The sequence below is a fragment of the Felis catus genome, chromosome B4 (assembly GCF_018350175.1).
Source record: "Felis catus isolate Fca126 chromosome B4, F.catus_Fca126_mat1.0, whole genome shotgun sequence".
NCBI lineage: Eukaryota > Metazoa > Chordata > Mammalia > Carnivora > Felidae > Felis > Felis catus.
The window spans coordinates 8,246,143-8,273,393 of NC_058374.1; positions in this window are offsets into that span (position 1 = coordinate 8,246,143).

Below are 27,251 nucleotides of genomic sequence, written 5' to 3' on the forward strand. Positions count from 1 at the left end.
AATCTGCATTGAAGAATAGACAAAATGAGACACTAGAGGTTTGCATACTTTTCTTGCCCTCAATTTTAGATCATATAGCTATTGGTTTGGGAGAAACGTTCAAGGTTTTTCATAACCAACGTCGAGGGGAAGAAATTAACATTGATTATATCCACTCTTAAGTAATTCAGTTTTGGGTCTGTGTCTCAACCTAGTCCCATGTAAGATTACAATTTCCAGTAGGTTAATGAAATATATTTGTCATGTAATATCTATTTTATTATGTTATCACTTAAAAAATAGTTTCTCTTTGTTTTTATCTTCTTAACTGGTCTTCTTAGTAAGATACCGGAAATATCATAAGAAACCGTAAGCATGGTGGTTGAGTTGGGGACTACAGTTGCCTACCAAAATCCATTTTACCTCATTTTGATGTGAAACGGAAGCACCGGGCATATGTCTAGAATATGCTCGAGGCTCCTTTGCTTCCCGTTAGGCCATGCGACTCGGTTCTAGGCAGTCAAATGTTAGAGGCAATGAATTATGCCTCTTCTGGATCAGACCCGTGCACATTTCCCACATGTTGCCTCCATGATGAGATCTGGTGATTCTGCTGAAGATCTAAAGAAGGATTGAAAATTATTTCGAAACAGAGACAAAGGAAAAGATAGAGAACACGATGAGGAGGGACGAGAATACATGAAAACAGCAGCAATAACAAGGGGAAAAAAATACAATGACCATTTCCTAAAAGTTCTAGCACACGAACACGACTCATTTAAAAATATTCTGCAACGAAGCTGTTGTGTAATTTGTTCCTGAATCACAGATTGCGTGAGACTGAAAAACCCTTCCGGTCCATCGGCAGATAAAACATAGATAAAAGCGGTTTTTAATAGCTAGAAACACCGCTCATTTTGTGTCCTAATATCACATAGTACATTCAGAAGGAAAAAAACCCAAACTCTCACTGTCCTGAGGATCTCGCTGCTCCTGAGTTTCTTCCAAGGCTTGTATGTCAATAAATTTTGAAAGGTCAAACCAAATTTGTAAGGGGCATTTCAACTATAACCATCAAACAGTGCTAGAGAATGGAGTCCTTTTATCTGCCATTTCAAGATTCGACCCAAACCTTTTTACATCCTCTGTTGGAATTACGATGTTGTCACTCACCTTTTGGACCTGAAATAAAATTTTCATTAAAACAAACAAACAAACAAACAAACAAACAAAACCGTGAATGCTAGTTTCCTTTAAGAATCTCAGAGATTCGCTGTGTATTCAGCCTGTGTGGATCTGCAGTGACTCCAAGAAAGGATGGCATCGGTCTGTTCGCTGTTTTCTCAGCACCTGGCACATGTCTGTCATCTAGAAGGCACTCACGAGATTTTCTTTGACCACCTGCCTCAATATATAAAAAAGCAAGACAACCATCATTTGATCCTGGCTTTCTCTGTAGACATAGGGGCGTAAGCCAAATATTGAAGAGAAAGAGCAGGAAGAGGCAGCCCCAAATTTGAAGGGGATTGAAAGGCACCTGGGTGTGCATTCATAGTATACATCAGAGATGACAGCCTCGCGACAATTTGCCGGGGAAGGCGTCAGTTGCGAGTTCGGTCTGCCACTCCCTGTCAGAAATTTCTACCTGTCTTCTGCTTTTGACTTAACTTTGATGACACCAACTTGCTTCTGGTAAGATTTTAACCACACACCTTAGAGTTTGTTTTACGGGCCTACAGATGATGTAATGTAATTCTTCCACGCTGAAAGGGGTCATTGGTAGACCATGTACAAGATGGCAGAGGAGGTTAACACATCCAACCTACCAAACAGTCGCCGGGAACATTCGTCTTCAGCATCCTTAATGTGTTTGATCAGATTCAACAATTCTGTGTATGACTTAGTGCTCACCGCAATAAGTTGTCACCGTCTGTCACCACACAATGTTCTTGTGATATTATTGACCGTATTCCCTTTACTGTACCTTTCATTTCCGGGGCATATTCGTTTTATAATTGTAAGTTTGAATCTGATCCGTGTTTGACATCGGGCATTCAGATATGGGGCTGGCCAAAGGCACATTTAGTGAAGAATAGTGACAGCCAGGGTAAAGCCCACTGGGTAGTTCTGGTTTACATTGAGTTTCATTCATTCATTCACTCACTCACTCACTCATTCATTCAAAACTATTTATCCAGCCAGAAATATATAGCAAATATATCTTTGCTAGACACTGCGGAGTGATCATAAATGAGAAGTTCAATGTCATTGCCCTTAAGTTGCGGCAAATCAGGTAACGAAAATAATATCTCTACTACTGGGATGGAATTTAACAATATCTCTACTACTTACATGGAATTTCTAAGGGCCATAAAGGCTGTATAAAAAGGAGCTAAAGAGGTTTGGAAAAGTTGAGGGCGGTGCTTGATATATATGGAAATAAGTGATAATATCTACACTGAAGATGTTCTCAACACATTGTTGAAGGGCAAAAAGGATACTATCAGCCTACGTATCTTCTTCCGCCCATCCGCACTGCACCGCTCAAATCTGGAAAAGCATCTTTCAAGCCTGTTCAACATTAACCTCCTAAGTAGTCCAAAACAGCACAGCATTCTATGGTGTACATGAAAAGAAAAATACAGCCAGGGAAATATCTAACTTTGCCCAGTTTTATAATATTCTTCTATTATAATAGGTAGTTAATATCTGTCATTCATAGTATCAATAAAGATGCTATAAACCATATTCTAGGGTGCTTGTGCATGCTATATATACTACGTGGGGCAACGTTCTGTATCAGAGCACTGTGGCACTCCACACTGGGCAGGTTACTGACCGGTGGGGATTGAGGAACCGTCACCGTTTCAGAGCCACCTGCGAAGCCTGATTTGGGATGTCCTAGAAGAATGCGATCCAGGTAAAACTCGAGCTTCCGCGGACTCTGCTAATCACGTAATAGCAGAGCATAGGAAGTTTTAAAGGTGCGATGTGATGCTTGCACATTGCTTCACAAAAGGCCGACCGCATCTTTTGGGATTCAGGCCACTGTGTTAACAAGTTAGAGGGAATCTGCATTGCTAACGCCTGCCACAGAGTGCGAATCCACGCCGCCACTGAAAGGATATGCACGTTAGCGACTGCTACCAAAATGGGAAGGTACCCTGTGCCCAGAGGTTATCTTTATGTGGCTCCCTGCGCTGCCAAAGGGTTGGGGAACTGGTCCGTTTCCTAGAAGTCAGGTGCGGAAGGAAAGAAGCGAGGGCCCAAACTGCCAGCTCAGAAATGTCGCAATCCAGTGGATGGTAGTACAAAGGAAAACTAAACACAGGGCATGTGAAGAAGGAAATCTCCAGTGTCTCAAATTTCCACCGTATGCTTAGGGCAGGGGATGAACAGCTAAGACTGTTCACTGTCACGGCAGGTGACACATGCTGTATAATTGAAGAAGATGAGCTATCTGTCCCAGTCACCTAACTTTAACTTTTGGGTTCATCCCTAGACCTTGCTGAGGGCATCTATTATAAAGTCATGGAGTATTATTAGATCTGGAACTGCCCAGCGTCCCCAGTGTCATTTACTGAAGAGACTGTCTTTTCCCCATTGTATATTTTTGCCTCTTTTGTTGTAGATTAATTGACCTTATAAACATGGGTTTGTTTCTGGGCTCTATTCTATCCCATTGATCTATTTTTGTGCCAGTACCATACTATACGATCCAGTAATCCCACTATTAGGGACTTACCCAAAGAAAACGAAAACACTAATCCAAAAAGACACATGCACCTTGATGTTTCTAGCAGCATTATTTACAAGAGCCAAGAGAGGGAAGCAGCCCAAGTGTCCATCAATAGGTGAATGGATAAAGAAGATGTGGTGGATAGACACAATGGAATATTACTCAGCCGTAAGAAAGAACGAGATCTTGCCATTTGCAACAATATGGATGGACCTAGGGGGTATACGGCTAAGTGAAATAAGTCAGTCAGAGAAAGACAAATACCATATTATTTCATTTATATGTGGAATCTAAGAAATGAAACAAATGAGCAACAACAACAACAACAACAACAACAAAAAACAAAAAAGCTACTCTTAAATACAGAGAACAAACTGGTAGCTGCCAGAGGGAATATGGGTAGGGGAATGGGTGGAACAGATAAAGGGATTAAGAAGTACAAACTTCTGGGGTACCTGGGTGGCTCAGTCAGTTGAGTGTCCGACTTCGGTTCAGGTCACGATGTCGCGGTTGGCGAGTTCGAGCCCCACATTGGGCTCACTGCTGTCAGCCTGTCAGCACAGAGCCGGCTTCAGATCCTCTGTTCCCCTCTCTCGGCCCCTCCCCTGCTTGCGCTCTCCCATACATAAATAAATATTTTTAAAAATTTTTAAAAAGAGGTCCAGACTTACAATTTTAAAGCAAATATGTCCCGGAAATGAAAAGTACAGTAAAAGGAATACGGTCGATAATCTCACAAGAACATCGTGTGGTGACAGAAGGTGACAACTTATTGCGGTGAGCACTAAGCCATACACAGAATTGTTGAATCGATATGTGGCACACCTGAAACTAACAGAACAGTGTATGTTAATTACACTTTGAGAAACTAGACCTGGAAGAGGCATTGGAGGTCACCGGGAGCAAAGGGTCAGTAAGTCCTTTTATTGCAACCCGTCCCGTCTTTCTGGTTCGTGAGAAGTTTGAAAGCTCTCCAGCATCATCCCGGAGCTTCAGGAAGCATGAGGACCCCTCCTCCCTCCCCCGTGTTCTGTCGCCTCACAGACTCCATGCTTGTCTCTGTTCTTCCGTGGCCACACCACACGGGTGGGGAGAGTCTCTGGGAGACGGTGTCCCCCTCCACACCCGCTTCCTTCACAGACCCTCCTGGGAACTGAAGGGCAGCCGGATTTCAGCTTGTTCCCAGACGTCTTGGGAAGCCTACTGTTTGCTTCTCTGAGGCAGAGGACCCACTGCGGGAGGGGGCGGATCATAGAACTTTCTCAGGCAGTTCACCAGACGGCACCTTGCTGACTCTGTACGACTCAGATCATGGAATAATTACCACGGCCAGGGCAGATAAACTGGCTCTTCCACCACCAACTATAGTTCCCACATCTCTTATTTACAGCACAAGCTTCAGCTTTTATAATAAAATAACATTTGGGATTGTTTAAAATTCAAAATACTCACTCTCACATTTCTGTTCCTGCCCTGAGTTTTTGAACGCCCAGTTTGACACTTATGAGCTGAGAACTGACTTCCCTTCTGTCCTTCCCAGCGACAGAAAGTCCAGGATGCCTTGGCCAGAATGGAGACACCAGAAACACATCAGTTCGTATTTTAAAATCGTATCTACAGAATTTATTGTGTCACGTAAATGGGTAGAATGCATACTCCCTTCCTCTCCATAGAGAAGAATATAATGGCTCCGGGGGGAAAGGCAGGGAAGGGGTACGGATTGGAAGGACTCAGGTCCCAGCTGGATCAACTTTTTGCCTGTAGTGCTCGTCATTTATTCCCTCTGGATTTGTTTGCTACTCGTAGCTGCATCACACGGAACCACCATTGCAGCAGCTTGAACCACAGAGGTATTGTTTCACGGTTTCCACTGGCCAGGAGTCTGGGTTCAGCTTAGCAGGATCCTCTCCACAGTGTCCCATGACTGGGAAATCAGGGTAGCAGCCTGGGAATGTGGAATAGGTGGAGCTTAGACTCCTCTTCCATGCCTAATGGCTGGCAAAATTCAATTTCTTGTGGCTTGAAGACTGATACTCAGCAATTAGAGTTCACCCGTCATCCCTGCCGTGTGGCTGCTCCTGGTTATGCAGGGCAGCATCTCTGCTGCTTCAGATCTTTCTGACTCCTTCTATACTGGCCCTATAGATCCTCTTTTAAAAGTCTCCCCTGCTTAGGTCAGGCCCACCCAAGATAATCTCCCTTTTGATTAACACAAAATCAACTGCTTGGGGATTTTAATTATACCCAAAAGACCCTTTCCCTTCGCCATATAACACACGGATCGTGAAAATTATGATGGTTAATTTTACGTGTCAATTTGACTGGGCCAAGGGATCCCCAGAGAGCTGGTAAAACATTATTTCTGGGTGTGCCTTTGGGAGCATTTCTGGAATAGCATTGGAATGGGTAGACTAAGTGAAGAAGATCTGCCTTCACCAATGTGGGTGGGCATCATCCAAGCCATTGAGCACCTAAATAGACAAAAAAGGCAAGGCAAGGTGAAATTCTCTCTTTCTAGAGCTGGGATGTTCATCTTCTCCTGCCCCTCAGACCTCAGACCTCCTGGCTCTCAGGCCTTTGGACTCTGGGACTTAGATCATTAACACCCTTGATTCTGAAGCTTTCTGACTCAGGCTGCGTGATGCTGGCTTTCCTCCTTCCCCTGCAGGTGGCAGGTTGGGGACTTCTCAACCTCCACGGCCACGTGAGCCAATTCCAATCATCTGTATCTCTATCCACGGTATTCACCTATTATAATCTCTCTTTTTGGTTCTGTTTCTCTGGGTGCTCTAACGCAGGACTTATCTGTCATCTTATCTATCATTTTGCTCATAGGTCCTGCCCAAGCTGCATGGCAGGAGGTTCACAGGGTGGGCACATCAGGGGCACAAATCTTGAAGGCCGTCTTAGAATTCCTCTTACCGCACCACCCCAAGTCCTATCCTTCCTGGTGGCATGTTATCTCAGAGCTTCATTCTCCTCTCCGTATCCACTCTTCCCATGGCCCGGCGGAAGCAGCTGTACAAAAATCTCCCCTCTGGAGGACACATACGTCCTAAGCGGAGTCTTCCCTTGGTCACGTATGTTCTCTGTTATAGAAGAGAACTGCGATAATACGAGAAAAAGTACATGCCTGCCCTGGGGGACACCTGTTCTTGAGAAGAGAGAAAAGACCATATTTAGCTAAATGTCTGACTTCGACTTCAAAAGGGAAAAAGGAACCATGGCTGACTTGAGTCCGGGCACACGAGAGGATACAATAATTTTGCATATTGTCTTGTTTTATTTCACATGGATGCTTGCCTTGAGTTTAGGTGTCATGACATTTTACCTTTATTTGTTCCTTTCCGTAGTGACGAAGCAAAGGAGAGCATGTCAGAATGCCAACCTGGTAACCACATTTAGAGGTCAAGCTCTTGACATTATTCAAAGTTCATGACCCATCCTCAGCAAGTTTCCCAGTAGAAACCCCCTGAACTCATGAAACTAATTCTGGAGAAATGTAAATGTTTTGTAAAATAGTTTTGGATTATGTCATGGTTGTCAATGGCTCATGAAATTCATCCAGTATGGCTATTTTATAACATTCTCTGCTTCACCTGTTTCTGACTAAAATGGTCTGGGATGGTGTCACAGAGAGACCTGATACCTCTTAAAGCTGGGAAAACAATGCATTCTCTTAGAGTTGAGTGTATGGATAGATGAGATTAACTTTAACTTTCTTCTGAGACCAAACACTTGATCTAGAATTATGCCCTTGCAGACACAAAACTTTGCATCCTGAAAGAAATTATGGCTGTATCGTGATGCTAAGCCATCTGGTGTGAGAAAAAAAAATCAGGTAACTTTCTGTTGAATAATCTAGTTACTTAGTATCGAATGCCTAAATATTGCAAGAGATCTTTATTTGCATCTACGTCTGTATTTATCTATAGAGCTAAAATGTCTTGCAGAAAAGCTTGGGTTGCCGTTTGGATGGCAACTAGCAGTTTCTTCGGGACCAAGAAGATTTCCAGGAAAATAATGTCTCCTAACGCTCACATGTGGTCTCTCAAACATATTTTTTCCTTTATCAGCTAAGTACATGATCACTGCCAGAAAAAGTGCTCTTTGCTGCCAAGGTAAGTTCAACAAATGTAACTACCCTGCCCATTCTTTCCTTGGAGATTACACCGGTGGTGAAATATACGAAGGTAACATCTATTAATTCTCCAGCCTTAAAATAGTCAATTATCTACTTCCAAGATTAATATGTTCCTTTTTTTCCATGGGAAATTACTTGGATTTTGTGACTGGGTCTGGCTGACACGGAAACAAAATAAATGATCACAGAAAACCCCAGCCCTCTGAACAAGATGTGTGTTTCTCTTTGTTAACTAGAATGGTGGCTTTGACGTTACCTAAAACCTGAACCAACGTCTAGACTTCTCTTTCTCTGGCCAGGCGCAGTTCTCAAAATCGTCACCATTAGAATTATGAGCTTGGAGTTTTAAAGATTTCTAAAGTTCCTTCTAATACCCATGAAGGGGGGTGGACTAATGTGTTTCAAGGTACTGCCTTTATCTATGTTCTTAGAGTCACAAAAAGTTTGATTATCATAAAAGCAATCCATGCTCAAGATACAATTTTCAGATAGTAAGATGCAAAATAAAAATTATGTTCCTGGGGTGCCTGGGTGGCTCAGTCAATTAGGGGTCAGACTCTTGATTTCAGCTCAAGTCATGAACCCACAGTTGTGAGATCAAGCCCCGTGTTGGGCTTCGGGCATGGAGCCTGCTTGGGATTCTCTCTCTCCCTCCCTCTCTGCTCCCCCATCTCAAAATAAATAAATAAACATTAAAAAAATGATGTTCCTTCTCAGACTCTTCTGTTCCACTACCAGAAGGAGCCCTGGTTAACACATTTTGTCTTTCCTTGAAGAAATAAAGATCTCTCTCTCTCTCTCTCTCTCTCTCTCTCTCTCTCTCTAACACACACAAACACCACACACATAAATAAGATCATATTTTTAGAAATCAAAACTCATCGAATAAGTTGTCCTTATTTATATTTGGATGTTTCACAAAATTAAAAGCCACACAATACTAGGGTTTCTCAATTTCATTCTGTCTTGGTATAGAATATATATTTATTCGGTACAAAAAAGGAAAATCACCTGAAGATATCATCTTCACGTTGAGGCATTGCAGAGCAGAATTGTAACACCTCAAAGGTAAACAGCACACACAATTTTGTTCTCAAATCATCATATCCCTATTTACAAACGTTGTTATCAATAATTGTAGTTGGCAAAAATCTTCAGAAGGTGAATTATTTTGTTGCTCTATTTCTTAAAGATTTCCAACTGATTTCGAACCAAATGCAACGAGAATTTCGATGACTCGTTTACCAAAGGTTCAATGTCATTGCGGAGCACTTCAGTTGATTTATAAAACGGTCCTTCAGAGACGTAAACCTTCTGAGAATCCTATCATGGTGGCAACAAAAAGGATGCAGGGTTCACACCCATCCTAAATTGTGTACGTGTGTGTGTGTTCAAAATCAGCTTCATCAGAAAACAAACAAACAAAAAACCAAAACAAACAAAAAAAACCACCGTAGGATATAAATGTATTTGTCATTTTTAAGAAAAACAGCTTAGGGGCGCCTGGGTGGCGCAGTCGGTTAAGCGTCCGACTTCAGCCAAGTCACGATCTCGCGGTCCGTGAGTTGGAGCCCCGCGTCGGGCTCTGGGCTGATGGCTCAGAGCCTGGAGCCTGTTTCCGATTCTGTGTCTCCCTCTCTCTCTGCCCCTCCCCCGTTCATGCTCTGTCTCTCTCTGTCCCAAAAATAAATAAATGTTGAAAAAAAAAAAAAAAAAAGAAAAACAGCTTACATTTCATTTGGTAGAATATCATTGGTCTATAGATTTCCTATTAATAAGAGCATCACTGTTACCATGATTCTACACTCCATCCAAATCTGTATTTGTATCACCTTAAAAACAAAAACTTGATCTTAAGTGTTGAAATTTTCCATTGAATTTAGGATATCATTTATAATAATATCTGATTTGGTACCATAAATAAAATGAACTTCCATCTATAAGTGGGATGAAAACTGAAAATAATTTTGGAAGTAACTTTTATTTAAAACACATGACATTGACATAGAGCTTTTTTTTTTTTTTTGAATTTTATTTATTTTGAGAGAGACACACAGAGCTGGAGCAGGGGAGGGACAGAGAGAGGAGAGAATCCCAAGCAGGTTCAGCAATGTCAGCTTGGAGCTGGATGTGGGGCTTGAACCCATGAACCGTGAGCTGAAATCAAGAGTCAGACGCTTAACCGACTGAGCCACCCAGGCGCCCCAAAACTTTTGTCGTTTAACTTTTACAGATGTCTTTTTAGTTTTTTGCAAACAGAGCCCAAATATTAGCAGTCACAATGTTTGAATGTGTGTGAGAAATTGTGGAATTCAAAATAAACAAAAGTAATTTAGAAAAATAGTTATTTGATCTAAATGAAAGTCATGTGGCTCAGATGGATGATACACTTATTATCCTAGTTATGGGAGTCAATAAATTTCACCACCACTCTTCTTAAAGCTAGTCTGAATTGTATTTTAATCATTCAAGGCCAACAGAATCCTGTCTAATATCAGCTATTTTGATGTACAGTAACTTCTTAAACAGCACAGGTTTGAACTCTGTGCATCCACTTATACTGGGATTTTTTTTAAGTTTATTTATTTATTTTGAGAGAGAGACAGAGTATGAGTTAGAGAGGGGCAGAGAGAGAAGGAGAGAGAGAGACAATCCCAGGCAGGCTCTGGGCTGTCAGTACAGAACCAGACAGGGGGTTCGATCTCATAAAGGGTGAGATCATGACGTAAGCTGAAATCAAGAGTCAGACTCTCAACCAACTGGGCCACCCAGGAGCCCCTGTACTGAGATTTTTAAAGTAAACACAGTACAGTATCGTAAATGTATTTTCTCTTCTTTATAATTTTCTTAATAACCTTTTCCCTAGCTTACTTTATTATAAGACTACAATCCATAATACACATAACACACAAAATTGTAACAAGTTGTTACAGTGACAGATATTTTAAAAACGTCATTACTATGTTTCTGTGATATTTTAAATAAGGAAATTTCAGAAGCAACATACATGTTGTATGAAAGGAAATCATTTCATAAATTATAGTACCCCCAATGACCAGAATACTAAATCTCATTTTTCAGGAGAAAAATGAATAAAACAGCAATAATGTTTAATAAAATTTAAACTTTATTAAAGAATCAAAGAAAAGAATTAGGTCTCAAATGTGTAAGTACCTTTGATTCTAATGAGAAATATACATCATTATGTTAAGACTCCATCTCTGGAAAATGAGATTATGGGTGATTTTTGTTGACCTGGTTACCGTTTTTGTATCTTCCACATTTTCCACAATAATAACAAAAACACATCTTTATAAATTATCATGGAATCTTACTAAATGTCTGTAAGGAAGAGTATTTGATAACCTTCTTCAGAGCTCATTCTAAATGCTTTATTATGCTTCTAATCCGGTGGGCAGGAGTCCAGAATACCTTTAAATGCAAAATGAAGTGACACACAGACTACAATGAGGATTAATCGGGCTAAAAAATGGTTACTCTCTGAGTTACTTAGCACTTTGCCAGTCAAAGAGTGGTTCAAGGACCAGAAGCATTGGCCTCACCTGGGGGCCGGGGTGGGTGGGGAAGGGCGGGGTGGGGGAGGTGTGTGTGGGGGTGGGGTGTGGGGTAGGGTAGAGGTAGGGTGGGAGTAGGGTGGGGGGAGAGTGGGGGGGACTGAGGGGGGGAGTCCCTGTTAGAAATGCTGAAACTCTGGTCCCACCTTAGCCCTTTCAAACTGGAATCTATATGGTAACAAGATCCCCAGGTGATTCGTGAAACCTTACAGTTTGGGACCACTGATGCAGAACTTTCGGTTATGGGAATTTTAGTTGGTTTGTTTTATGCTACTCTTGGGGTTGCAGTGTTGGGGCAGGTGCTGTAAGTCACGGCCATTTTGTTTTCTCCTATCCATTAGTGAAGATTAAAAAAAAAAAAAAGTTTGTTGATCATTTCTCAACTCTTTTCCGTGTGAAGAACCATGCCGAATCGAGTGTTCATGATTTTGGACTATACAGCTTGGAATGTTACCGGAGAAGAATCCTGCTTGTCAGTTACAGCGCTCTTCCCAAAAGTCCTTTCTTTTTGGTTCTATTGCACTAAATTAAAAAAAAAAGAGACAGAGAGAAAGAAACTTCACTGAAGGCAAAGCAAAGCGACAAAACCGATGGCAACATTTCTTTGCTTCTAAGCGACGGCACCAGGTGGTCACGGAGGCTGCAATTCCTGCTGAGCTGTCCTCATGCTTTTGTTTGTAGCCAGGCGTGCCTGTTTCGTTTTTCCATTTTGTTTTGTTTTGTTTCTGCCCCAACCCGAACACAAGGTGATACTGGCAATTGGCATAGCAGCGAATTACACCCCTATTTGGCCGAGGATGTGAGTTGAGGAATAAATCAAGGTGTTGATGGTTCAGTTCATGCCCCTCCTGGTTATTAGATGTGTGTCACTGAGCAAAGTTCTGATCAAAGCCGATGGCGAGGCAACGAGGGGTCACGGAGCGTGCCCATGCCTAATTGCTGGGCTGCGTACTAAAGGAAGTTTGTAATAAAAGGCCATTAACGACCAGCCTTTCCGATCAGTGAAGCAAAAATACAGAGAAATTACGTTTATCAACTGACAATTTGAAGGAAAAGCCTCAAAGTGAATGTGGTTTTTCCCCCCTCTTTCCATTCCTTGCCTCTAGAGGAAAAAGAACATCACAGGATATGCGATCAATCTAACGTTAGATAGTAGAGAATTCACAAAATGTACTTTTAGAGGGTAAAGGGAAAAGTTATTGTTTGCTCTGGATCATTAAAGTTTTCTTCCCTGAAGCATGGTATACAATTCATCTGTTTTTTTTTTTTTTTTTACCATACGGATTTGTTAAGGAAAACTTGCTGCTGTACGAAATGCATTTAGTGTTGCAGAAATGTATTCTGTTAAATCGAGTCTCACAAAGCATTCACAATGTGTGAAATGTCTCCACAAGAACTCCCTCCTGCTTTCTCGTCAGTAGCCTTCCACCTGACACCCTTTCCATTCTGATGCCCCTCAAACTGTTGGGAGAAAGAGCAGAGTCCTTGTGTCCGCTGTCACAGTTATTAAATGCAAGGGTCACCTGACATCACGGCTCTAAACTCAACTCCTTTTGTAGGCAGCTGAGCCATGAATGCCAAGCTGCCGATGGGACAGCGCGTGCTCTCGTAGCTGCCCGATTAAACGTTGGCTGTCATTTCGCCCATTGACATACGTGAATAATGATCCAAGTTACAACTGACTCGTTGGTTAACCTTATTAAACAAATGACCCAAATTATAGTTGTTATTTTCCTCTCAATGTTTATTAGTGAATTATAATGGGGTTTGTGCAATGGATTAAAATTATAGGTCCTCTTCCTAACACACACACACACCAAAACATCAAAAGCTCATACACACCCAGTTTTGTTTTCCATTTTAGGGCTTCGTGGTCTGACCTCATAAAGCTCTTCTGTGAACGTCTAGGGGATCCATGAACCACAGGTAAAAAACCACTCGGTTAAAGGTTAAGGGGAACTTGAACCTGCGACTCTGAGACAGGTACCTACAGACATATTTGCCTGGTCATAAAGATCCATTTTTAATGACTCAGTTTTTGACACTTATTATCACTTAAAAATCAGTAATCAATGTGTAGTCATTTTAATCTACCTTAACACATAGTCTCTTCCCCCAGAGCACCATGGGATTTTGGCATGGGTACAATTACCATCATCTAACAAACTTGAAAGTTGTGCTTTAACTACAATCCTAGTCTGATTTCACAGAGATGATTTATTACAGGACATTTAAACAATGACACCCATTTCCTAAAAGCTAAAGCACCGTTAACTAGCGAAAGCAGTTTGACATAGGTACATACACAGTCTGCTGTATAACCCCAAACACTTCTTTGTCCCTTTCTGCATTAATTTTGTTGTTGTTGTCAGTTTTGAGCACTTGTATGGCAACACGTATTGGTGGATGCACTGAAAGATTATTTTCTAATTTGGAAATAAGTTTGCATTGTCACCAAGTGAGACTCTGTAGAAGGTAAGGAACTTTCTATCGAATGAATACACTGGAGTATCACTAGGCAGAGGCATAAAATGTAATGTGCGTAACTGCTTCAAAATATGTTCTTATTAATGAGAGAACAATCGAACTAACCTTGCTGGTAACTTGTCTCCTGCCTCCTTTTCAACTTTCCCTACCTGTCCTCCCCCAATCGCAACTTAGAAAGAAAAACAAACAAGCCAAAAAAAAAGCACAAAAAAGGAAATTAGAAAATGATCTTATCTTTGGCCTTTCTTAAGTGTTTTACTCATCTCTTATAAGAATGCTGTGCACATTTAAACATTTGTAGAAATGAATGAGTCTCACTTTGCTCCAGGGAGAATTTCTGGTGACAGGATATAGAGGTTTGATTTTTCAAAAGAACTAGGATACAGATTTTTTTGTGTAAGATGTTCTTTTTTAAAAATATTGGTGGCTTATTCACATTTTTTTGAAATTAGCTTAGCCAACTAAAATACGTGGATAGCTTGAATTTGGCACCTGACTGAACACTGTTTACTCACCAAAGAAGACAACAGGGACCAGAAATAACTATGAATCTTCATTTTCTTTCTTACTGTTACCAGGTATAGTGATCATCACTTCCATTCTATTACCAAAGCGTGAGCTTGAACAAATTTTCAGAGCATCCACTCAATAATTATGTATTGCTTCTGCCAGGGATACAGAACCTGGCTCAAAATTTCCCCATACTCTCTTCCTTATAGTTTATGTCCACATGAGTCTCAGGACAAAATGTAATACTCGGATGTGTACTTGACTGTGTTGGGGAGAGGGAAAAATCAGGAGCGAGCCTTTAATGTTTATTGAGCGGGACCTAGCCTTAGCAAGGATCTACGCCTCCCCTACAAATTTTGGAGGATTACCAAGAGGGTGGCCACGGCAGGAATTTAGTGTCTGACCTCCTCTTTGGTTATTTGTGGAAAGACGCTCATTGTCCTTTACTGGAAAGGACATACCTTTATTTTCATTTTCTTTAGCAGTGTGTCTCATCTCTTGTAGCAAAAGGAATTTAAGAGAGTATTCTTTTGAGAGAGGTGGAACTTGTGATGTAAAATAAATTCCAACGGAGTCAGAGGTTAGGCATCTGTATCTAATTGACATAAAGACTCTGTCAACCAATGATTGAAAATGAGTTTTAAATTCCAAGTCGTGAGGCAAGTTTTGATTATTTTAAAAGATGGCAAAAAATGGCCCCGTTGTACATTTTATACTTTTCAAATATAGAATGTTGACATGCCTAGAGGGATAAATTCATCAACTCTAGTTAGGCATTTTATTAACCAAACGCGTGATACACTCACAAAATATATTCCTTTTTTTTTTTTCAGTGTTGTTAGGAAATAATACAGTCTTTGGAATAGGGAAATGAAAGACATTAAATGGTGGCAACCAAATTTGCAAGCCAGCAATATGTTTTCCCTTTTTCCAGCTTGTTCATTGCAGATAATCATTATTGATCTGTGACGACCAAGAACACTCTGCCTCAGGGCCACCGGAAGCAACATGGAATGTGTTAAGACTATTGGAGCTGTGCTGAGCAGACTTCAGACCACTGCTCTGCCCTTTTCCAGTTGTATGATTTTGAGCCAGACATTTAAATTCAGTAGGTCTTGCTTCCTTCAACTAGAAAATGGAGATAAATCGTATCACCTCACAGGGTTGTGGGGAACCCCAGAAATAGTTTGCGTGGCTTAAAGCATTAGTCATGATCTATTAATGAGAGTCGTCTCTATTATTGCTATGTTTAGGATTTAGGAAATGTCCCTGTAGAGGCCCATTAAACACCCTTTTGGAAAATAATATATTGGATCCGACCGGGGCCCTGTTTCAATGGCTTTCAAATTTGAAAACTCTTTAAGAATAATTCTTAAAAATAAAAGATAAGGTTTTTTTTTAAATTTCTTGATTGTATTGGTGTTTTTGTTTTGCAGTTTAATTTTTGTGTTTTACTGTTATGAATTAAGTTTTTTATAATTTCTTGAAAGTAACTAACTGCACACATGGTGAGATGAAAAAAACAGTCCCCGTTTTAAGGGCAAGTGAGTATCACTGTAAACAAGCTTGGGAGTGGACACAGAGATTACAACCTCCATTTGATTGTTTCATAGGCAATTTACAAGAAGCTTACATTATTGAGGAAACCAACGAGGTGAAAAATAGCCTCTGGACGCTCTTACAAAAGGGGACGAAAAGGTTCCTTCGCATCCTATTGGAAAATAGTTAAACTGTGATCTCTCCAAACCCATACTACTTCTATTTCCTACACATTTGTGGGTGTTTCAAGACCTTTCTATGTAACGTGCTTTCAGTCAAATCGTGTCAAAGATTTATGTCTATATTTGATTGGTCAAAGGAGGGATATTTGTTCATGTACTGAGATGCTAATTGGTAGTTTAAAAAGATAAATGTATTTTTTACTTAAATGGTAAGCAGGAAAATAAAGCTCAGATGTGCAAAATCATAAAGTCAATTACAGTTTCAGAACAATCTGCTTTAAATAAGAATAATTAGAGATAATTTTCTATTTCTACAAGTTGCTATACATGCATTTCATTTCCCACATATGTAGTTGACATTTCTAGATATGCTTCTAAGGTTCTAGCTCCACACTTGACAATGTGTAATGAGTTACATTTTGGTTGTCACTTGTCTGCAACACCAAGTTCAAAGTTTGACCTCAGTTTCTCACAGATGAATCCCCAGAGAATTTTACTATCTGTTGGCAGCACTGTTTTGGCTTTGGAGCAACCCCAAAGTATGTGTGTTTTATCATAGCATGAAAAGTATGTCTTTATATTCCAAAAATACACATTCCGACAACCTCAGTGGTAAAGATGAATTGCCTATCTTCATTCTTCAGAGAATACAGCATTTCAGAAAAAAAAATGAAATGAATGATAGCAAATTTCTTAAATTTAAGTACCATTACGATCCATTCAGTTGATTATGGGGCAGTTTTTACTGACTTATCAAGAAGGCAACATGAAGAAGGAAATCTCTATTTATTGTAAATGGAATTGATAGATACAGCTTTGAAATATCCTAGAATTGCTTTTTTTATTGCTCCCCAAATGAATGCAGTTAATGTGTATGATCATTTTTTTATGAATTCACAGGTATTGAGTGGATGATTAGAATGACCAATTCAATTCTGCTGGTAAATTTTAAAATGTCTTTCTATCATGAGTTTTCAGTAATAGAAAGAAATGGAGTAGGAACGAAGGAAGGAAGGAAGGAAAGAAAGAAGGAAGGGAAGAAGGAAGACCTCCTTATTTTAATCATTTGGTTATGCACTATCATTAGAGGACATTTTTTAAAATTTTTAAAAATTGTAATGTTTATTTATTTTTGAGAGAGAGAGAGAGAGAGAGAGAGAGAGAGAGGGAGAGACAGCGACAGAGCATGAGTGGGGAGGGGCAGAGAGAGGGAGACCCAGAATCTGAAGCAGGCTCCAGGCTCTGAGCTGTCAGCACAGAGCATGACGTGGGGCTTGAACTCACAAACAGTGAGATCATGACCTGAGTCGAAGTCAGACGCTCAACCGATTGAGCCACCCAGGCGCCCTAGAGCATTTCATTTTAAATAAAAAATTCACTTAGCAGGACTAAATGAACACATATGTAAGGGTTTGAAAGGAGGAAAAGAGAACAACTTGGGCAGGTTCCTGCTGCTATTGCAAGTCATTTTCTACCTTCTAGAAGTTTCCAGGATTCTATTATTATTATTCTCAAATAAATAACTCAAGAGAGCCATTTTCCTGGAGATGAATATCTATTCTTGAGGCATGGTAGTATATGAAAGAATTCTCATATTCTCTGTCAGAAAATGCTCTAAAGTAACACAAGTAAATAACTTCATGTGTATCATGAATTTTCTTTTATAGTTAACAGCTGTAGCTATTATCTCCTGGATATTCAATAGAAGTGTATGTGTGTGTGTGTGTGTGTGTGTGTGTGTGTGTGTGTGTGTTTTAAATAGCAGTTGGCTGTGGGCATAGCATGGCTTGTAGGAAGGTATGGTGGGTGGAATAAGACATATTTAATTCAGGTTTAGGACGGGTTTAATTCAGCACCTGTGACAGAAATGTGAAGTAACTAAAAAAGAGAAGAAAATGAATCAGCAAACGGTTTTACTAATTGAATGAACTAAGGCCAGGAGCAGGCAGAGAGTACTAGTAACTGCTAGTTAATGGAGGAACTAACAAACGCTTCTGAAAGGATCTCCAGAGAGCATTATTCCTTAGGCACTGGGCGCCTGCAAAACGCAAGTCTCTTTTCCATTCGTCACTTGAGGCAAAGTCCTAAGGAACCTGGGCAGGAAAATTCTTTCTTCTTCATTGCCAAGAGAAGTGAGAAGGGGGATTCTGGGTGGATTTTGAGGGAAGCAGGGGAACTTAAGAAGCCAGTCAAAGAAGGGAGAATGAGGTTAAAAAGAGGTAAACTCAGGGGGAAAATGACATACTGCTCACACATCTAATTTTATTTCAGAATGACTGCTATGGATTCTGTTTCCTATGATGTCCTCATCTATCCCTGTAACTTGCCTGTCAGTGGCTCCAAATTAAAGGTAATTTTTGCACCTGCCCTTTGCAGTGTCTCACTGAGGAGAAGTGGTACATAGGAGTCAAGGGGTAAAAATTTACCCCAAAGTCAGAGGTTTTTTGTTTTTTTTTAATTATTTATTGAGTGGGGGGGCACTGGGAAGGGGAAGAGAGAGACGGTGATCGAGAATTCCAAGCAGGCTCTGCACTGTTAGCAAGGATCCTGATGCAGGGTTTGAACTCATGAACCATGAGATCATGACCTGAGCTGAAATCAAGAGTCAGATGCTTAAATGACTGAGCCACCCAGGCACTCCATAAAGTCAGAGGTTTTTGTTTGTTTATTTTTAGAGTTTGTTTGTTTATTTATTTATTTAGAGAGCATGAGCCGGGGAGGGGCAGAAAGAGAGGGGGAGAGAGAAAAACCCCAAGCAGGGCCCTCGCTGTCAGCGCAGAGCCTGATGCAGGGCTTGATCTCACAAACCGTGAGACTGTGACCTGAACCGAAACCAAGAGTGAGACGCTTAACTGACGGAGCCACTCAGGTGCCCCCGAAGTCAGAGTTTTAACAGACACTTCCGTCTGGCAACCTGGCAGCAGAAATGACAAGTGGCAAGGGGGCTTTTCTTTTTCCCCCTGGGGCATCTGTGATTCTTTTTAGAGCAATAACTATGTAGCAAAACTAAACGATGTGTATGGTTAAATTAATGATTAAGTTTACATTCTATGACTAGTGCTGTATGTGGCCAATTGTATGATGCCTTTTTTTTTTTTTTAAATTAGGGCTTGGAAACAATGGGGATGTCTCAGATTTATAGTACCAATTAAGTGTGTTAAAGTAATATTGGGATGTAATCTGAGTTTTTATTAGTGAATAACATTTGTCATTCACTCTGTGTAGCATCTCTGGGCTTTAGTTTATCATCTGTGAAATGGGAACAATATTCACTTTATGGAGATGTTGTAAGGAGTTATGAGATAAGCAAAGTCTCTATCTTAATTTCTGGCACAGGGCAGGGAGACAATCAACGGTACTCATCGTCAACACTGAGTGCACGGTAAGTGGTTTTTCCCATTCCTCTCTTGTACTCAGAAATAAAATTATTTAATTGGGAATAATGGATACTCTATCTGGATGTAATCTAGGAGCTTGTCTGTAACAGAACATGATCCTATTCTGAATTTCACCAGTTTTAAAAAATGCAAGAAAAACAGCTTGGAAGGAAGTAAATACAGTCTGCTGCTGATATTCACGGTTGGCCATTTATTTAGCAATTATGTGGGACTAAAGAAAGGTTTGTAACATTGTTCAACATGAAAGCGTATGGAAAACAGGACAGAGTGTACTAAATGGAAAATGGAGTCTGGAAACGATTTTGAAAAAACGAAAAAAAGCAACAAACAAAAAACAAAAAACTGTCCAGGAGCACAAAGCCTGGATCCTTATTACAACAGGAAACAAAATCCAGGGCCAATTTTCCTAGTGGCCGAAGGGAAAAAACATACTGATGGACCCACTCTTCCAAAAAATAACTAAGCGTGATGGTTATTTTGTGAAGCAGAGAAGTTCTCTTTGAAATATTTGGCCACTGCGTTCAGCTCTGGCTACAAGCTCCTTCTGCCCTTCTCTCTTTGTAGTAACGTCAAATAGCAGTTAGCCGAGATGTCTACGGGTTACGTGCACACAGAGTATAGGGTGCAACGCTGCCTTTGATTATTTCCCCCTGTTACTGGGACACCTGACCCAGAAGGAGGATACACCACAGAAGTCTTCCTGCCTTAGCTTCGAGCCATGAGCTAAGACTCTGAGAACTGCTCCCCAATTTCACCTCTCTGGGTGGTTCCTAGTCGGAGTCACTTGGTACAGGGTCTTTCAGGAAACAGATCACCAAAAACATGTGATGAAATGAATGGAGAATGTGAGGGAAACGCCTAAGGAAATAAATTCAGAGCTACTTAAAGATATTCATGTCCATGTGGCCTCAGGAATTACAGGTTCTCGTAGTGATAGAATTTTCCCTTCCATAGCTCAGACTCTGGACTAAGGAAAGCAAGTGTGAATTACAAGCTGTGTGACCTTGGACAAGTTCCTTAAATTTGCTAAATCAAGTTTCCTCATCTACATAAAACCTGAAAAATAATGTTACCCTCGTCATGGAATTACTGTTGGGATTCAATGTGATAATTTATGTAAAATGCTTAACATAGCATGTAGCATCTAGCAAACGGGCAAATAAATATTGCTTCTATTATAATTGAATGTTTGATAAGCAAATGATTGAGACTGTCAGTGAAATCATCTTTACTAGATTGGACTAACCATTTATGATTTTAGACCCAATAAATATTACAAAGAGACTGTTATGGAAACAGACTCTTTTTCACTATGTGCTAACTTGAATTAAAGAAGAAAAGAAATGGACTGTTTTTATTAAGATCCTATATTCTCAATTGTGGAAAGAGGGTTTGGATTCAACAGTCACCAAGGAGCAAACATTTAAATTCTGCAGAGTATTAATTCTTCAATTAAGAAATACATATTTACAATGACATTCAAATTAGATACCTGATTCCATACTTGATTTATCACTGACCCAAATTTTGTGATTGATCCAAAAATGTAAGGCAGAGGCATCTTAACCTCATCTGCAGCCATGTTATCTGAATAGAGCATAGCGTGGGTACTGGGGACATTTTAAGTTACATTCTAATTAATATTGCAGACCCTTTCTGAAGTTTGTTTCCATTGAATATGGCTTCACTGAATTGTTGTGATTTTTCATTTTATGGGGAAACAAGGAAGCCAGAGGAGTAAGATACTCCAGGAAAGACTCAACAGGGAGATACTGGAACTCTTGATGGAGAAATGACTGTGGTAGATTGGCAAGCTCATTTCTGGACTTGGGTTGTGCAGATGAAGTCAGACAAACTTCAGAGAAACGACTGCACTTTGTAGCGTGTATCTGAAAGACCGAAAGTTTTGGCAGCTTGCCTGTCCCTCTGTCTGATTTTCTCCAGAGCAAGTACATGGGAATTAGGTTCTTTGTCGTCATTCCAACCACTTCGTTGCCACTATATATGCAACCATGGTGTGTGTGTGTGTGTATGTGTGTGTGTGTGTGTGTGTGTATCTTGTGATGCTGTGCAAGTAAAATTGAATGACAAACATTTGGCTTTTTACATTTATTTGTTTGCTTGGTTATTGTCCACAACACCCTGTCTAGACCATTTGCCCTCTTCCTTAGACCCGCCCTCAATCACCCAACTGATACCCAGATCCTGTATTAGGTTCTTCCTAGCATCCTCTTACTCAGACACCTTGCTGTTCCCAGTAGTCTGTGTGTTGTTGTAACGAATGGTAGTGTTATCCCCAGTGGTTTGTAGCTGCAGGGTACTGACGATAGTTTTTGGTGTGGGGAGGAACAGTTAATGATTTCCCTTCTACAGCCCCACGGAGGAGGAGCAGAGCTTGGCTTTTGACTCAGCTCGAGTTCACAGTTTCTGCTCTAAAACACACATGGTGGTTGATGCAATGGGAAGAATTGAAATCATGCAGGGATAAGGTGCTCATTACTATGAGATGGGAGTTCAGAAGGAAACACTTGGAAATGACACAAATTTAAGGCAAGCTTTGTGGAAGGTAAGCCAACAAAAGAACCTGAGGAGAAACAGCAAGAGATGTGGGATAAAGTTAAGGAGAAAGCAGTGTCATGAACCCCAAAAAGTGAGTGTCCAAGGTTGCAGAAAGGTCTTATTAAATAAGGAATGAAACAAAAAAGTCTGCTAGACTGAACAACTGGGTGATTATTGGGAAATTCTGGGAGAGAAGCAGGGGCAGAAGTCGGTGTTTATAGAGGTTAAGGAGCGTGCGGGACTGAAGATGTGTTCGAAGACCCCTTTTAAAGGAAGGGAAAGAGAGAGATGGCTGGAAACAACAGGGGCCAAGGGCAGGATTTTTATTTCCATTTTTCTGATAGAGGAGACACTTGAGAATGCATACCAGTGGTGGAGCAGTAGACAGAGAGAGGGAGGTTGAAGATGAAAACAGTGCGGGGATAAACAAAAGACTAGAGATCTGAAGAGAGAGAAGGAAGACAGATCAAGGGCAGGTATGGAAGGACAGGACTTCCCTCAACAGAATCAGCCCTTTCCCTGGGCTTAGGGTCTGAAGAGGCATCGCGTCTTCTCTCTGATGCTGAAAGGGAGTTATCTACTGAGACTGATGGGGCATAAGAGAATCTAGAATCACTAGTCTGTAGAAGACTAGTGAAGACTCTTTCAGAAAGATTTATGCTTTTTTATTTCCTATTTGACTATTTTCTTTCCTTATTCGTACATTGTGCTTAGAAGGTAGGAAACCAAAGATGCTTGAGTGGAACTGAATGAGTCAATCTCATCTGCCAAAAGGCCCTACTGATGGTGCACAGAGTGTGTAGTTGACCTTTTAGGTGCACCAAGCCCTGTGCAGTTGAAAATCCACCTGTAACTTTGGACTCCCCCAGAACTTAACTACTGATAGCCTACTGTTGACCGGAAGCCTTGCTGATCACATAAACAGTTGAGTGAAATGTATTCTGTATGTTATATGTATATATGCCTCATACAGTATATAAAAGAAAAGATGTTATTAAGAAGATCATAAGAGAGACAAAATAAATTTATAGAACTCTACTGTGGAAAAAAAAACCTGTGCACAAACAAGGGTTTTCAAAACTGCGTTGTTCAAGGGTCAACTGTCATTCAGGCGATGAGTACCTGGCCACTTTCAGGGTTCCAGGTGGGGTTCTCAGGGCCTGTGAGACCAGCCGGGGCTGTGACTGGGTCTGAAGCCGTGTTGGAGCAGAGAGCATGTCACACGGGGAAAACAATGCATTGTGTCTCCTAAAGACAGGCAGGAGTGAAAAATACAGAGACGTATTACACAATTACACTCATGTAGTGACTAACAAAGCACCAGTGAATCATTGACTCTCACTTATTTAATCTGGATTCAATCCTGACGTTATGCGGATTATGCAAGTCTTCCGTAATTTGCAAGCACTCTCCCCTTGTTTAGAAATGGTTATTTAAAATGATAAAATTGGGCCAAAGGCTATGGCCGCACATGGTCACACACTCGGTATTTTAATTGCAAACCTGCGGGAATGAGTCGGTCTCCTGTTCTTTTTGGTAACAGGATAATATGAAAAAGGAACAAAGTGTGTCTCCATATTTCAGTTCAAACCATCAAGATTAGGCTGAAATAGTTCTGCTGAAAACCACCTAAAGTCGCCATATTAAATTCAAGATGCTCTGCAAAACCTGAATTTCAGAGAAACCAAGCGGAAGTATGGCTCAAACAGTGCATGAGATATAGTGATACTAAAAAATATATTTGTTCTTTATCTTAAATTCAAATTAGAGTGGGCATGCTGGGTCTTTCTTTGTTGAATATGCTTACCCTATTGATGGGGGGTGGGAGGGAGGGGAGGGTGGGTGATGGGTATTGAGGAGGGCACCTTTTGGGATGAGCACTGGGTGTTGTATGGAAACCAATTTGACAATAGATTTCATATATTGAAAAAGAAAAGAATATGCTTACCCTAAAGTCCTCATTGCTTACAGACTGGGTTTCATGATTGTCGAACTGCCGTGGAGGGGTGTCTGACCAAAGCAATGGTACCAATTCCTAACAGAACATTGTGCTGAGAGAAAAGGCACATGCTTTATTTAGTTAAAATGTGAATCCATCACAGTGGTGTTCCTTCTCAAGAGTCCACTGTGACAGGGTGACCAGGTGGCTGATTTGGTTAAGCATCCAACTTCAGCTCAGGTCGTGATCTTGTAGTTTGTGGGTTCGAGTCCTGCGTCAGGCTCTGTGCTGACAGCTCAGAGCCTGGAGTCCGCTTCAGATACTGTGTCTTCCTCTCTCTCTGCCCCTACCCCGCTCGTGCTGTCTCTGTCTCTCTCTTATAAAATAAATAAACATTAAAAAAGAGTCCACTAGGAGTAAACTATCAAATCAGAATATTTTGGATTCCTTTTTTCCTTCTGAGGTTATTACCAGTATTTCTTTGGATCATCTCTAACCCAAGGTACCGAAGGAAATAGATCCTATCAAAGGGAGAATTCACAGCATCCACAGAAAACACAATTATCTATCCAGATATCACATTGTATGTTTATTAAGAGGCAGATGTGATCCTTGTGTTCTTTACCTTTCCACCCACTTTGAAGTGAGACCGTTTTACTTCTGTTAACCCTTCCTGGTCCCCAGCCACCAGCACACATGCATGGACTCACATAGTCATGGAACTCATGGGGACCTTTGACTTGTTGGAATCCATTTTTCTTTTCTTTCTTCTCTTTGTCTGTCTGTCTCTCTCTTTTTATGTTTTATTTAAAAAAAATTTTTTTAATGTTTATTTATTTTTGAGAGAGAGAGTGAGACAGAGTGTGAGCAGGGGAGGGCCAGAGAGAGAGGGAGACACAGTATTGGAAGCAGGCTCCAGACTCTGAGCTGTCAGCACAGAGCCCGACGCAGGGCCCGAACCACAAACGGTGAGATCATGACCTGAGCCAAAGTCAGACGCTCAACTGACTGAGTCACCCAGGTGGCCCATATCTTTTATTTTTTATATTTGTGGTTCACAGTCTAGACCTGAAAGGAATATGCCTCCAGGAGGTTGCAAATGCAGGGAATCCTGTTTACAAGAATAGGTCCTCGTGACCAGGCCATCGCTACTGTTTGCTGCATCACGTGGGCAGGCAGGGCTTTCTGCTTCCGAGACGACCATGTGTGCATCCTCCATTCTCATCATTCACTCTCTCATTCTTTCCTCCAGTTTGATGGAGATCATGTCCCTTCCCGACACCCACGCTCCCCCCAGACCAAAGCTTTCACCTTCCTCCTCATCTCAACCCAACACATGCTCTCGGAAAAGGACACGACATCACCTTCACTCAAGGTGTGAGTAATTAATAAAGCTTCAAATGGCAATTTATTTTCATACTTTTCCACAGCAGGCGAAACAAGAGAAAGGGACTTGAATTCTGAAGAAGGCCTCGGTTAGGGATGGAGGGAAAAAAGTAAAGGTAACATTTTCCAGTGACTCCGCAGACATTATTTGGGTGACTCAATAGTCTTTGTCCATACAACGTGGGTTCAAGCCAAAGACACGCTTGAAAGACTTAGGTTCAGATGCTTCTATTTTTGGCTAGTTCTACTGCTATTTAATTGGCCATATTATAGTGAGGGATGAAATGCCTGGTGACCAGGTAGCTTCTTCTGATGCTCAAGCTCTACACACACCTGGTGTTAACAGAACATGCTAGACAGGCTTCTTGAACACCCGTGCGTGGCTAGACATGCTGAGAGGCATACAGTTACTCTTAGGGTCACAGAGCTGGAAGACCCGTCTCTAATTTACAGAGGAGGAAACCAACATCCAGAAATGATAAACGACTTATCTGAAATCGTATAACTAGTTAGTGCCAGAAATGAAAATAAAATATAGACTTCCTGATCTTCATGTTTAGTTCTCAATTTAAAGACTAACCTATCTCACATACACCTAAAAGTTTATTAAAAAGCACAGCCAGCTAAAAAGTGATTTTTAAAACAGTAAGGATATGTAAAACTAAAAATTTTTCAAGGAAATAAAATGAAATCCTTTAGAGTAATATTTTAGGTTGGTCAGAAATGCAACTGTTTTAACCACTACGTTTAATTCTAGATAATTCTACAATTAAAACTTATCTATGCACTGAATAAATAATGACCAAACTTTGCTAATATAGATTAGGGTCCAGGCAATTGGACTTACATTTAAGGAAATGTCCAGATTTGTTTTAATTAAGTAGAAATTATTACAAACACTTTTTTCCCCTTTAATTTAGTAATGATTAAGAATGGCACGTTTATCAGAGCTAAGGAACGAAGAGCAGGTATGCTGTCTTATGATTAGAGATACAACTAGGAGCCAGAGCGTGTGAGCCTAATTAGAGAATTTTGTAAGGCACTTTGAAGATGAAAAGAAGTATAAAATCCCAAAGAATATTGATATTTCCAGGCTCATTCCCACTTCCGCTTTCTGTGGTCTTAAGAAAAAAAAAGCAATCACTAATAACTAACTTTGAACATGAGAATGCAAGGGTCTACTGTGCTTCCATTTGCACGTTTGTTTTATTTTTTTTTATTGTCAATATTAATTTAACAGGCATGCCGAAGAGAGACACAACTTGGGTACCTTAAAAAATGTAATATAGATCTACCCTATGACCCAGCAATAGCATTGCTAGGAATTTACCCCAAGGGATACAGGAGTGCTGATGCACAGGGGCACTTGTACCCCAATGTTTATAGCAGCACTTCCAACAATAGCCAAATTATGGAAAGAGCCTAAATGTCCATCAACTGACGAATGGATAAAGAAATTGTGGTTTATATACACAATGGAATACTAGTTGGCAATGAGAAAGAATGAAATCTGGCCTTTGGTAGCAACGTGGATGGAACTGGAGAGTGTTATGTTAAGTGAAATAAGTCCTACAGAGAAAGACAGATACCATATGTTTTCACTCTTATGTGGATCCTGAGAAACTTAACAGAAGACCATGGGGGAGGGGAAGGAAAAAAAAAGTTAGACAGGGAGGGAGCCAAACCATAAGAGACTCTTAAAAACTGAGAATAAACTGAGGGTTGATGGGGGGTAGGAGGGAGGGAAGGGTGGGTGATGGGTATTGAGGAGGGCACCTGCTGGGATGAGCACTGGGTGTTGTATGGAAACCAAT